Consider the following 13672-nt stretch of genomic DNA (forward strand, 5'->3'; position numbering starts at 1 on the left):
GCAACCCCAGCCTCCTGGGTTCAAGCAATTCTCATATCTCAGCCTCCCGAGTAGCTGGGATTACAGGCATGTGCCACCATGCCCGGCTAACTTTTGTATTTTTAGGAGAGATGGGGTTTCACCATGTTGGCCAGGCTGGTCTCAAACTCCTGGCCTCAAGTGATCTGCCTGCCTCGGCCTCCCAAAGTGCTGAGATTATAGGTGTGAGCCACCGTGCCTGGCCTGAAACAGATTTGTAAATGCAAGTGAACAAAGGGTTTTTACTGCCTCTGAGTAGTTTTGTCTCTGTGTGGCCAAGGGGTAGTGGCTTCTCCTCCTTGTGCTGTAGTTAACGCAAGGTCATTATCCCTGTCCTTCTGACCTCACGTAAGAGGCTGGCCATGGACCAGCATCTTATGGTCTTGTGCCAGGTGGATGGCTGAGATGGTGATAATGACAGTGATGATGACAATGATGGTTACCAGGATCAGAGAATAAGTGGATGGTATACGAGTGGCATGCCGTTGGTGTGGGTGGCATGTGAATATAACGTGTGCGTGTTGTGTTGGTGGTATGTGGGTAGAGTGTGGCTGACATGCAGTTGTGTGCTGGCATGCGGTTGGCATGTGGGTGTCGGCCAATTCACCTGGGCTCAGGGTGTGTGATGATTTATCTGATTTGCCTTCCCCTGTGCCTTCCCTCTCAGCGGCAGCCGACTGCATTTCATACATACCAAGGTTCTTATTACATCAAGAATTCATAATCATCCCAAAATATTCAATGGGGATATGAAATATTTACACATGAGGCGCCAGACGATGAAACGTGCCTGTCCCCAGACCCTGGCAGAAACTTCTCTCCTGCAGGGACAGGAATGGGGCTGGGAAGGGCTAGGGCTATCCTTGTGGGTCCCCATCTCTGGGGCCTCCACAGCACATACTGGGTGTCCTTGTTTGGGGGGGGCAATCAGATCTCCGGCCTCCTCCCTGCCCCTTGTGTGGCCTCCACTCCCTTACTCTCCCACAGGGGCAAGATGCCTCTGCTTGGCAGGGCAAGTTCGGGGGAGCAGTGAGACAGGAACAGAGAGAGGGGCTTGACCTAGATCATAGAAACCCAGAATCTTGGAAACGGAAGCAATCTCAGAATTGATCCACACCTCTTTCCTCTAAGTGCTGCAGGGATCCTTGTTTATCTGCTTGCTTGACTCCAAAAACAGGGAGCTCACTCCCTCATTTAATAGCTGGAGACTTGTGGTTAGGAAGCTCTCCCTGGTATTGCAGTGCCTACAGGCTCCACTTGCCAGCCCTCTTCAGCCCCTCTGAGGGGTCACCTTGTCCATCCCCCTGCCAGTCTGGGTCCTCAGTGTCTTGAGACCCCCCAGCCCTGTCTGCTGCACGGTGAGACCCCCCAGCCCTGTCTGCTGCACGGTGAGACACCAGAGCACAGATGGGCCCCTGAGCAGCCGTAATGGTCTTGTCTGTTTAATTACTATGCAATTAGCCTAATGCATATTTTAACATTGCACCAGAGTTGCTCATCAATCATCCACAGCCGGAGACAGACAGACAGACAAACATATAGTGGGCCTGCAGAGTCTGGAGGAAGAAGGTTTTGTCAGTAACTTTTTAGGGCTCAGCACCCCCAGAGGGTTATGGAGCAGCCTGGAGGGCTGTGCCATTGTTGAAAGTACTAACCTGACTTCCTCCAGCTTCCGTGGTAGGAAAATGAGGCCCAGGCTTCTGTTTCCCCATTGCAGCTCCACCCCAACTTGGGCCAGCAGAATTGCTGTGGCTTCCCGCTGGTAATCTCAGCTCCCAAGGGATGCTATCTCCCCCAACAGGCTGGGAATCCTTTGAGGATACGAATCCCGTCTTGTCTTTCTTCTGTCTTTTCCCTACTCCACCTGAATCTAGCTAAGAACGATGATCTAGAACAGGAAGGGCATTGGACTGGGAGTCACTGAACGCATGTGTAATGTTGACTGAGCCATGTCTTCTGAGAATGTGTTTTCACCAGAGTGGAGTGGAGACAACAGTGGCTGGCAAGCTCTGTGATCCATTTCAGCTCCCCCACAGCCTAGCTGAGTGACCTTGGGAAAATGTCTCAACCTCTCTGAGCTTCCATGACCTCAAATGCAAATGGTTCTACTAATATCTACCTTATGGGGCTGGTAGAGAATTAAATGAGTTAATGCTGGGCCGGCACTTATACTTAAGACACAATGCTTTCCTCCCTCGCTCCCTCTGTTCTGACTACTGAATTCACAGGTCTCTTCATGGACTCTGACCACTTTGCTGGTGGGCGGGGAGATTCCCAGAATACACAGGACCCTTGTTGCCAGTGCTAGGTGGAGCCCTGAGTAGGGAGAGCTGGGGAGACCTGGGGTTTGTGTTCAAAGGTGGGGTGCAGCCTCGGGTGGGTAAGGCAGGGCATTCCTGATGGACATAACTTCCATGAGGATAAACTGGAATGTGACACTGACACTGTGAGACCCTGAGCAGCAGAGCACCGAGAAGCCTAAATATTTCATGATCAAATTCATCAATAATGGAGACGGAGACTAAATTACATAACTGTCACCTTTCTGTTAAATAATATTTTCTGCAGGGGGCTGGGCGGGGCCATAAGGCCTTTATTGCAAGTCATGAATGATTTAGGCCAGCAAATAAAGGGGATCAGGAAGAGAGAAAGAGACAGGGATTCTTCCAAGATCAGCTGACACATCACACGGGGATGGCTGGAGGGAATCTGGAAGGTGTGAGGGTCGTGGGGAAGGGGTACTGCGGACATTTACAGGGAGGTGCTGGGGGCTGGGTACACACCTTCCAGAGCCGGGAAGGTGATTAATAGACTGGCTCTGAGTCTCACTGTCACATTGTTCATTTTACATGGACATGAACAGAAAGAAGCTCGGAGACAACCAGAAAGCAGGGGCTACGTCTCCCTATCAAATAGAAAGGAACTCTGTTGCAAGGCCCAGTCTACCCCACCAGACCAATGGCTTCCTGAGGGCAAGAGGTATGTCTTCTCTGTCAGAGTTGAAGCCTCTATAGACAGGAACTGTGTTTTTCCCCATTACATTGGGGACTTCCAAAGCCAGGGCAGGGGCTGTGCTATCCCTTACAGACCTGGGGCTTCCCGAGGACAGGGCATGACCTGAGTGCAGGCATTTTGGAGTACAGGGATTCCTGCAGGCCAAGTGTCTGCCCTTCCAATCAGAGCGGGGCCCCTGCTGGCAGGGATGGTATCTCCTCTGTTAAGCTGGGGCCTTCCTCAGGTCTTGGCCTATGCCCTCTCCATCTGCTTTGGGAAGCCCTGAGGGCAGAGGCTGTGTCCCTCTACTCAGACTGGAAGCTCCAAGGAAAGTGCCTCAGTCCTTTCTTGCTTCTCCTTTGTGTAGTGGAGGAAGGAAGGGATGAGGGGAACTGGCGCCGGGTCTCAGCAGCCGGCCAGCCCTCTCCTCCCCAGAGAGGAAGGCTCGGTGGGCATGTGTGCAAACTCATCCTGCACTGTCAGCCCTCCGTGGGAAGGGTGAGGGTTGGGAGCGCTGGGCCCGCTAAGTGTATAATTACACAGTACTTGGGGTAATTTTCCTCTTCCTCAAGAAGCACACGTTGGCCCTGATTTTCCTATCTGCAGATTGTAAGCTCGTAATTAGCAGCAAATTACCCACACAAGTGACAAATTTTTGTGCTTTCAAGTAAACAGACAAAATACCCACAGTTCATAAATTGCCTCTTGGTGCAGCAGGCACCTGGTTTCTGGAGATGCCCAGCCTGCCCACACGTGTCAGAGAAGAGGGGCGGAGAGCCAGGGTGAGGACAGAGGCTGCAGCCAGCGGGCTTACGGGTTGACCAGTTGGTCTCTAAAGTTGGAACTTCCTGCTTGCTGACCAGCACCCACAGATCAGAGTCCTTGGCCCAGGTCAGCTTCAAGGTCTCCAACATGGATGTGGAGTACTAGGGTAGCGGCACCAGCCTTGAGGATGAGAAATAGATCCCTATGCCCCTATCTGTGTCACTGAGGAGCTCATGGAAACCGGTTCTGCGTCGTCTCTCAGTCAGTACCACTTCTCCGGACACCAAACGCCTCTTACTTGCTTTTGAACATGATTCTTAACTTTGTTTGAATCATGGACTTTTTGGCAGCCTAGGGAAGTCTCAGAACCCCTTCTCAGTGTAATATTTCAAATGCAAAAAATAAAACACACAGGAGTACAATGTATTGAAACGCAGTTCTAGCCTCATGCCCAGGATTGGAACCCTTCTTGCCCTAGTTCTAGCACTCAAAAGAAGCCTAAACTTCAGCATCAGGTAGATTTGGGTTCAAACCCTGACTCTGCCACTTTCTGGCTGTGTGACCCTGGGTGAGCCAGGTAACTTCTCTGAGCCTGTTCCCTCCTAGGTGAAACAGATAATAGTAGAGCCTGGCCGGACACAGTGGCTCACACCTGCAAACCCAGCACTTTGGGAGGCCAAGATGGGCAGATTGTTTGAGGCCAGGCGTTCGAGACCAGCTTGGGAAAAATGGTGAAACCCTGCCTCTACAAAAAATATAAAATTAGCTGGGCAGAGTGGCATGCGCGTGTAGTCCCAGCTACTCATTGGGAGGATCACTTAAGCTCGGGAGGTTGAGGCTGTGGTAAGCTGTGATCATGCCACTGCACTCCAGCCTGCACAACAGAGCAAGGCCACCCTGTCTCAAAAAAAAGAAAAGAAAAGAAAAAAGCCTCCCACATAGGACTGTAAGGATTAAATGAGATAATGTATGTAAAATTTCTACCAGAGTCTCTGGCACATAGTAAGTTCTCAATGTTAAGTATTAACAATAATAATGTTTCAGGATTTTGATGATTCAGTTCTTATTCTTCTTGCCCTTCCTCTTTGTGTTCATTCATGTCATTCCCACCACATTCCCAGATTTGATGAGCGCTCGTTTAATAAGAACTGATTTCCTGTGCTCCTGGATACACTCAAGTTCCCTAATCCCATCTGAAAACTACAGTGCTCCTACCCTCCTGGAGAGGAGGTGCCTCGCTACCGGAAGCAAATAGGATCCAAAGCTTCTACTCTGTCACCCTTCCTGAGCTCAGCATTCTCATCACTAAAATGGGGTTAATAATACCTACTTCACCAGGCTGAAAAGGGGTAATATTTGCAAAGTGCCTGGTAGAACAGCTGGTCACTGGAACTGTACCTGTGATAAATGTCATTATCCCTGGTAATCCATTACTTTGGTGGTCCCCAGTGAAGCACACCTTCCAGTATTCACGCCCTTGTGTACACCTCTCTTACATTGATTCTGGGCTGGCCTTGAGCGCTGCCTTAACCAGTAGGACATGGCAGAAGTGATGTTGTGTCAATTCCTGGCCTAAGCCTTAAGAAGGTCTGGCAACCCTGGTGTGATGGAGCTGGCTTGTACCAGCTTGCAAGAACTGATAGTTAAATTTTCTAGAATTTTATGAGCATATTAACATCAAGTTGGTAACTTGCAATTAGTACTGGTAGAAATATTTACACCACAGAGATTGGCAAATACTACACATCAGGGATCTTTCCTTCCTTTTTATTTTCTTTGTTGTAAAGTCAGATACCAGCACCCCACTGCCTGGTAACTTTCACTTTAGAACTCTGGTGAGCTCTGAACCACGACCTAAAATGCTCTGCTTGTCTTTAGGAAAGGCTACCCATGGAAAAGCCCAGTGGAGGGGAGGAAGCCCTGAGACCGCATGGAGGAGAACCAGGGAACCCAGATACATGACCCAGTAGAGCCATTCCAACCACCTTCAGCCTTCTGAGCCCTCCTAGCTGAGGTACCCCTCTGTGAATGAAGAAATCATGAACTTCCACCTCCGGGAGACGTCACATGGATCCAAGATGATCTGTCCCTACTGTAACCTGTCAGAATTCTTGAATCACAGAATTCTGATCAAACAAAACACTTCCTGTTTTAAACCATTACGTTTTGGGGTGCTTTATATGGGGCATAGATAACCAAGCCATCTATCCTTGAGGCATAGAACCAGGTGGTCCCATGTCTCCTGCGATGGTCTCTTCATTCTGTGACTTCTCATCACTTTCTGCATTATGTGGGTTCCAGGAAGCCCAAAAGAGAGGTTCCCCAGCTCTCTTCACCTCAGCAGGGGCAGCCTCCCTTGCCCCGAGCCGCCCTGATCTTCTAGGGATCCCAGGAAGTGTCCCCACCCACATACCACCCCCATCCCATATATGCAGACAGGGAGACATGGAGTGAGGGATTCTTCTGGGGAGACTGGTGTGGAGCTGAGAGAGGAACAGAGCCCCCCTCCCTTCCCTGTTGACATTTGAAAAGGACAAAATTGGAAGGAAGGTAAATGCTACTCTTCTCTTCTCCCAGGGAAGGAGGTGGCAGACACCCAGCGTTCTGTTTGCTTCCAGTTTAGCAAGGGTACTGGGGCGTTAGGCACCTGGTCGCTGCAGGATGACAGGGTGGCTGCTGGTGGGCTTGGCATCCTCCAACCGAGGTTGCTTGGGGCTGATGTCTGGCAAAACTGCCCTCCCTATCCATCCAGTGCCCCTGTGCCTGGGTGAATCCACTGGTCCCAACCACAGGGGATGCCACCAGTCTGCACAGTGTGTCCAAATTTCTGAGACTAACTTGGGGGTTTGGGGAATGAGAAACTGGAATCCCTAAAAATTCTTGGGAACTTTTGAAATCATATGTTATTCTGTATTTCTCATAGCACTTTATTTTACATATTTTATTTTATATTTGAGATGGAGTCTTACTCTGTTGCCCAGGCTGGAGTGCAGTGGTATGATCTCGGTTCACTGCAGCCTCCACCTCCCGGGTTCAAGCGATTCTCCTGCCTCAGCCTCTCAAGTAGCTGGAACTACAGATGCACACCGCCATGCCCGGCTAATTTTGTATTTTAGTAGAGATGGGGTTTCACCATGTTGGCCAGGCTGGTCTCAAACTCCTGACCTCAAGTGATCCACCCACCTTGGCCTCCCAAAGTACTGGGATTACAGGTGTGAGTCACCTCACCTGGCCAATTTTACACATTTTAAATAATGATGATGATTATCATTATTAATGACTGTGGCCAAACATGGTGGCTCACGCCTGTAATCTCAGTGCTTTGAAAGAACAAAGTAGGAGGCTCACTTGAGCCCAGGAGTTTGAGACCAGCCTGAGCAACAGCAAGGCGTTGTCTCTAAAAAAGTTTTAAATTATCCGGGTGTGTTTGTGCATACGTGTGATCCAACCTACTTGACAGGCTGAGGCAGGAGGATCACTTGAGCCCAGGAATTTGAGGCTATAGTGAGCCATGATTGCGTCACTTGCTTTCCAGCCTGGGTGAGAGAGTGAAACTGTCTTGAAAAAATAAATCAGTAAACAAAATGATTGTAAATAATGAGTGACCGTAAATAATAAATAGTAAATCATTTTTCTGTGATATGGTGATGTTAAAAGTTTCAGAGGTCTTTTGTTTATAAAAAAGATATATTAAATTCCTGACTCATTATTTCTATGAGCCAATATATTTTGACAAGATCATATATTTTAATAACATGTAAATTTTCTCCCTACCTGATGTAGACATTTCATAAGAGAAAACATTAAAATAAGGGAACATTAACACACAATTAATACCAAATAAAAATCATTTAAAAATTGAAAGCTAACACGAATATTTAATATTAAAATTTTTTCATCTTAAATGTACATTTTATTTTATTTATTCATTTTTTTTTTAGAGACAGGCTTTCTCTCTGTCACCCAGAGGGAGTGCGGTAGCATGATCTCTGCTTACTGCAACCTCCTCATCCTGGGCTCAAGCCATCCTCCCACCTCACCCTCTCCAGTAACTGGGACTACAGGTATGCATGATCATGCCCATCTAATTTTTGAATTTTTTCTAGAGATGGGGTTTCACCATGTTGCCCAGGCTGGTCTCAAACTCCTGAGCTCAAGCAACCTTCCTCCCTTGGCTTCTCAAAGTGCTGAGATTACAGGCATGAGCCACTTCACCCAGCCTAAAAATGAAAAGTTTAAAACACACAGAGCAATAATTAACCTAACAGTCTTTTTAAAAAGTTTTTATCTTATTTTATTTTTAGAGACAAGGTCTCACTTTGTTGCCCAGGCTAGGGTACAGTGGCACGGTCATAGCTCACTGCCGTCTCGAATTCCCTGGCTCAAGTGATCCTCTCGCCTCAGCCTCCTGAGTAGCTGGGACTACAGGCGTGGGCCACCACACTTAGCTAAGATTTTAGCCTGACACTCTTGATCTTTGCTTTGTAACAAATATCCCAGATGTGGAAAAAAATATTTTGTGTTGATATGGGTTGAATCATTAAGCATGTGTCTAAGCACATCTTCAAGTTGGGTTTTCAAGCATGCGATAGGTTATATGCTTCAAATAAGCTCATTTATTTATCTTTTAACGATGAAAGTACTTTGCTTGGCCTGATTTTCTTTTTGTCACTGAAATAGATATTGCTTTTGTTAATTCAGACTTTAGATCAGTTTCTGATTTTGTATCTGAGAATTCTACCACATTCCTATCTTCTTCTCTTTGCATTTCTCCCATAGCAAATATTCAAATGCTGGAAAAGGGTAATGACCGTGACTGCACAGTGTTTGAAGAATGTAATATTCAGATTCCCTAGCAAGGTTAACAGTAAGTACTATATGTACTACAATTGCCAATTTAAGGGCTTATTTTGCTTCCAAAACTTATTTCTTGAAATATTGCTCACAGGATTGGTATTAAGTATACTGTACTTATAACTTATTAATATTTATTTTATTTGTAAGAATGACTCACCATTGGCAGCAGACAGGGCCACAAACATGCATTGATATAAGGGCAACAACTCCCAGTCAGGAAGACTGACTGATTAGATGCTGACATTCTTGCCTATGAACTCCTATCCCAGCTCCCAGACATATTGACTTTAACCTTCAACTGCACGTATCAGGGTTTCTGGCTCTTGCTTTCAATTTGACATCAGTTGATTCCTTTGAACAAGTAACATCTCTATGTTGATTATGAAGCTCTAATTCTCATGAGAGAATTATAATACTTTTTTCCATTTTTCAGATTTCTTGACTAACTTTTCTGGGGATTTTCCTCGGAAATGTTGCATTGTAACACTAGGTCTATAGCATGACTGAAGGGAGGTGAGCTTCATCCAAGCAGTGTGAACTCTTGACACGCTTGTTCTAGACAGGATGGGATGCTGTTGCCCAGGGTTGGAGAGGTCACTAAAGAGAGAGTTGGGCTCTGGTAGAAAAACCACCCAATACTTCACTGGTTCCCCAGGGTTCCGCCTCCCCTGCTGCACTCTTACAAGGCAACATTCCCCAGGGACTGTCTCTAGCTCTCTTCTTGTCTTCATCTTCATGTTCTCTGGAGCACGGCATCCATGATCTTGGTTTCAATGCACCGATGAAATCCAAATTCATGTCTCCAGCCCAGATCTCTCTCACTCTTTTACCTAAAGACCCATTTGCAAGTCTTTTCCTTCCCATCCGCACGACTCCAAACTTTCCTGGTTTAGAAGACTAATATCCAAGGTAGGAATGCTTCCACTGAAAGACAATAATGGTTCCATTGAACTGGAAGGTGAGATTGTCACCAGGCCCTTTTAGTTTGTCATGCAAAAAGGGAGATCATAGTGTTGGCTGGGATGACTGACCCTAATTATGAATGAGAAACAATGGGGGCAAGGAAGGATAGGACTTGTAGGACAAGTAGTTCTAAGTCAGGTGGTAAAAGTTAACGGAGGCTGGGCACAGTGGCTCAAGCCTGTAATCCTAGCACTTTGGGAGGCCAAGGCAGTCAAGAAGTTAGTCAAGACCTGAGGTCAGTTTCTCCATGACCAACATGGAGAAGCCCTGTCTCCACTGAAAATACAAAAAATTAGCAGGGCGTGGTGGCGCATGCCTGTAATCTCAGCTACTCGGGAGGCTGAGGTAGGAGAGTTGCTTGAACCCGGGAGGCGGAGGTTGCAATGAGGCAAGATTGCACCACTGCACTCCAGCCTGGGCAACAAGAGCGAAACTCTGTCTCAAAATAAAAGTTAATGGAAGGCCATACCAACCTGAAACAGGCAACGCCATCAAAGGCTCAGCCTTCTCCAGAAAGAAGGTTAAGATGACCTTAACCTTCTTTGATGACCTTGACCTTAACCTCACCAGATAAAGACCTATGAGTAGCTGAGGTACTCGTGAAGACAAGTGGGACATGGGATGAAATGACAAATACCAACTATAGCCTGTGATCAGTTGCAGAAACAACAATTATAGTATCCACCCATAGTGTACTCCTTGCTTTTCTTATGGATATATTTATCTCTTTTAACCAAATTTCCTTATTTCTCCCATCTTTATTTCCTATTATTTTTATATAAAGATATTTTTGATAGCTATATTAGCAATTGATTGCATAGATTCTAGAAGTTTGAAATGGAATCATGACAGAATTATAGGGAGAATGGACCTCTGTGGTCCTCCTGGTGTAATTACTGATAGGGACATGGGTTGTCCCCCTTTGGGGAAAAGGGCAAGTTTTCATTGTGAGGAATAGTCACATCATGTTAGGTTTTGGTGGTGGTCACCGTGGCGGGTAGATCTGAGAAGGAAGAAGGGTATATATTAATGTTGGGCAGCCAAGAGGTGGACTGCAATAGACATTTGTCATTCTTCTTGGCTGCCTGGGCTTTTTTAAGCCTTCTTTCTTTATTTTGAACCTCCATCTTATGTGTCTGCCTCTCCCGTAAGTAGAAGCCAGAAGCTTACTTTCCTAGGCTCCCTTATACCAGGTATGTAACTTAGGCTGCGCCAAACAAACGTATCCAGAGGAGTCTCTGAAGAAGCATGGCCTCTATTTTGGAGAGTGTAGCAGCAGAGGCACCCAAATTCCAGAGGCTGTGACGGCAGAAGTTCTAGGGAGTACCACCCCTTAGACCTGGGCAAGAGGAGTCCCTGCTTTGGCCCATGCATTTATAGAGTCATACTCTGGTCCTCCTCCAGCCACACTCCTCCCATCAGGGTCAGGAATCTACAGGACCAAGGGACATGCCTACCCAGAGCCCACACCTCCACTTCTACATCATGCTTCGAGAACCAGGATCCCAGATTCCCTGTCCAAATGACCTTATTCCCACTTCCAGGGCCTGTACAGGCTTCTTTCCTGAGTCTGTCTTCCGAAGCTAGATCACACTGCAGTGGTGTGCCCTAAAGCCTGAGAGGCAGCCTAGGGGCGTTTGTTTGTGGGGGATGTGAAGAGAACTTAGGCCAGTAGGCAGGAATGTCTACACACAAGCTCAGAGGCCCCTTGCAGGGCAGGACAGGGCCAAAGGGAAGAAAGAGAAGGGGCAGGGGCTGGAGGTGGATTCCCTGCACCACCCCTTTGTAGCACAGTTCTGAGGATTCTGAGTCTGAACCTGACCTTCCTGGCTGTTATAAAGGTTTATGTGTCAAGGTGTAGAATCTGTGGAAGATTGTATTTTCTAAAAATGGTAACGGCAGTGTGTCATCTCGCTTGCTCTTTCAGATCTTTACATTCCCCACCAAGAGGCAGAGTCTACTTCCCCTCCCCTTGCATCTGGGCAGCACTTTGTGACTGCTTTGATGAACAGAGTGTGACAGAAGTGGTACCGCATGACTTCGGATGCTAGGTCATGAAAGGCAATCCAGCTTCTTATGGGTGTCTCTTTCTTAGGAAACTTGCCCTTGGAATCCATCCATCATGCTGTGAGGAAGCGCAGACCAGTCCTCACAGAGAGACACATGGAGAGGAACCGAGGCCTCCAGTCAACTACCAGACATGTGAATGAGTAAGCCTACAGATGCTTCCAGTCCCCAGCCTCTGAACCTTCCAGCTGAGGCCTCAGCATTACAGGGCAGAGACAAACCATTCAAGATCTGACTTCCTGATCCACAAAATCTAGGAGCATAATAAATGTTACTTTTATACCTCTAAGTTTTGGCACTTCTTATGCAGCCGTAGTAACAGGAACAGATTCTAATATATTTCATTTAATAGATTGTGAGCGCTGAGATTTTGAAATATACTTGGATATAGAGTGTGAGAGTCTCCATTTGTCCTCCTTCTCTGAGCCTCCCAAATGTTAGGGACGATCTCTAGAGTTCAGTGCCCAGTGTCATTAGTATAGGCTGCAGAGTTTGTGCCAGTTGTGGGGGTAGATGGGCATCCACAGCAACAGGTCTAGGGTGTCATTTGGATACTGTTCCTGACTGTGGTTTCCAGGCCTCGTCCTCTAGTCCTCCTAGAGATTGTATGAACTACCTGATTTCCTTTGTAAATTCCTTTTCTGCGTAAAACAGCCAGTGTGATTTCTGTTGCTTGCAACTTAGAAACCCTGACTCAGACAGAAACTGTTTCCAAGTTATTTCACTTTGATTCAGTTCAAAAGACATTAACTATCTGGCACATGGCTGGCCATATTTTTGGCAATAGTAATAGGAAGATGAAAAAGACAGAATCTTATATTAGATAATAATAGCTAACATTTTTTGAGCGCTTGGATTGAGCTAGACACTGTGCTTGGCACTTCTCCTGCTACATCAAGACTCTCACAACCACTTTCTGTGATAGGTACTACCATTAGCCTCCTATCACTGGAGATCAGGAAACTGAGACTCAAAGAAGTTAAGTAACTTGCCCAAGATCACACCATTAGTAAACGGTAGAGCTGGAGTCAGAACCTATGACCATCTGACTGCAATGCCTGCTTTTAACCATTTGCCTCCAGGCAACATCTGTGTTTGGTGGGACAACACATAGATAATGTCATTACAATTTCATGAGTTAAGAGTATTATTCTAGGAGCATGAAGGAGAAGCATATAGTGGAACTCCAGCAAGACTTCTGGGAAAAGATGTTGCCTGAGCTGAGTCATGAGGGATGTGGGGGGCTGTTCAGACGAAGGACGATGGGCAGGACTCCAGACTGTGCAAACCACACGTACAAAGGGCCAGAGGAATGAACTGGCATGCCCAGAGTGGCCATATTGGAGTGCGTGGGCTGGGAGCAGAGGGGAGGAAGGCAGGGCGCAAATCCCACAAGCACTGGTGCTAAGCTGGAGAGTCTGAACTTGATCCTGAAGGCTGTGGAGGGACACAGAGGGATTTTCAGTGGATTTGTGATTCAGAAATCTCCTCTGCCAGCACAGGGGGTTGGCTTGTAGCACGTGTGGGCTGGAAGCAGGAAGCCACTGCATAATCCAGAGGAGAAATGAGCAGGGCTGCACCGAAGCCTCAGTGATGGGAATAGGAAATGGATGGAAGGATGGAGATGAGAGTTGGAGGAGGCAGAGCTGCTGCATTTGAATGTGCATTTGGAGAGGAAAGGAAAAGCCCAGGGTTAGGTTCCAAGAGTCTGCCTGGGTGATGAGAGAATAGCGAGCCATTCACTGAGATGAGAAACACGGGAGAAGGAACGGAGTTGTGTGGTTTTCTTTGTTGTTGTTTGTTTGTTTTTTTGGTAGTGTTGTTGTTTTGTTTTGTTTTTGAGATGGAGTCTTGCTCTGTCGCCCAGGCTGGAGTGCAGTGGCGCAATCTCAGCTCACTGCAACCTCTACCTCCTGGGTTCAAGTGATTCTCCTGCCTCTGCCTCCTGAGTAGCTGGGATTACAGGCATCCGCCACCATGCCCAGTTAATTTTTTGTATTTTTAGTAG

The sequence above is a fragment of the Colobus angolensis genome, unplaced genomic scaffold (genome assembly GCF_000951035.1).
Source record: "Colobus angolensis palliatus isolate OR3802 unplaced genomic scaffold, Cang.pa_1.0 Scaffold105, whole genome shotgun sequence".
Classification (NCBI taxonomy): domain Eukaryota; kingdom Metazoa; phylum Chordata; class Mammalia; order Primates; family Cercopithecidae; genus Colobus; species Colobus angolensis.